General features: G+C 51.8%; 1 pseudogene; it reads left to right on the top strand.

Moving 5' to 3' along the window:
* Nucleotides 1–254: 254 nt before the first annotated feature.
* Nucleotides 255–707, top strand: LOC113613340 (60S ribosomal protein L35 pseudogene; annotated as a pseudogene).
* Nucleotides 708–1235: the final 528 nt, after the last annotated feature.

Here is a 1235-nt window from a genome sequence, read left to right as displayed (position 1 = left end):
AGGCGAGTTCTGTCTCCCTTTTTGGGCCGTCCCCAGAAGTCTGTGCTTTGCAAAAGGAGGTTCAGTGGTGGTCATGAGTGTCACCGTGTGTCCTAGAAGGTGAGAGCTTGTGCTCCTCGTGCCAAGTTCATATCAGCAAACCTGGCTGCCAGGTGGGGCTCGCTTCCCTCCCCTGGAACACACGCCATCCCCCCATCGGGCTGTGCACTCCTCCCCGCCCCAGGCGCCCACTTTCTCCTGCGTGGGAATGAGCCTTTTCCCTCCGAGAAGGCAGCGGAGGCTGACTCTACAGTCATGGCCAAGATTAAGGCTCGAGACCTTCGCGGCAAGAAGAAGGAGGAGCTGCTGAAACAGCTGGAGGACCTGAAAGTGGAGCTGTCCCAGCTACGCGTGGCTACAGTACCGGGCGGCGTGGCTGCCTAACTCTCCAGTACCCGTGTTGTTCGCAGATCCATCGCCCGTGTACTCGCCGTCCTCAACCAGACTCAGAGAGAGAACCTCAGGAGATTCTATCAGGGCAAGAAGTACTAGCCCCTGGATCTGCGGCCCAAGAAAACGCGTGCCATGCGCCGCCGGCTCAGCAAACACGAAGAGAACCTGCAGACCAAGAAGCAGCAGCGGAAGGAGAGGCTGTACCCACTCCGGAAGTACGCGGTCAAAGCCTGAGCAGCCAGGTGTCAATAAAACAAACAAACTGGAAAAAAAAAAAAAAAAAAAAGGCAGTGCATCATGGGGTGAGAGGTCACCTCCGCCCAATCCCCCCATGCTCTCTGGCCAGTCTTGGGCCTCCGTGGACCCCCAGGGATTCCAGTTGGGAGTCACACAGACCATTAACTTCCCTTCCATTTCCCAGGACTGCTGAAGCTGCCTGCAGCCTCTGTTGTGGGATACAGCTTCCTCCAGAGGCCTGATCTCCCCAGGAAACCCCCGGACCCAGCTGACACTGTGGAATTGCCCTTGCATCCCTGAGAAGGAACTCTACTCCTCAAAACTCCAGCGTTGGGATTAACAGATGCACACTACCGTATATAACATAGATAAACAACAAGGATGTACCGTATAGCACAGGGAACTATAGTCAATATCGTGTAATAAGCTATAACAGAAAAGAACAGAAATAAAGGAATATAGGTATATACATATATATGTGTCATGGAATCATTACTGTACACCTGAAACTAATATACTATTGTAAACCAACTATACTTCAATTAAAAATAAAGTAAAAATAAATC

The sequence above is a fragment of the Aethalodelphis obliquidens genome, unplaced genomic scaffold (genome assembly GCF_003676395.1).
Source record: "Aethalodelphis obliquidens isolate GAN/ISIS:26980383/991018 unplaced genomic scaffold, ASM367639v1 scaffold87, whole genome shotgun sequence".
Lineage (NCBI taxonomy): Eukaryota > Metazoa > Chordata > Mammalia > Artiodactyla > Delphinidae > Aethalodelphis > Aethalodelphis obliquidens.
This window is presented reverse-complemented; position numbering and strand designations above follow the sequence as displayed.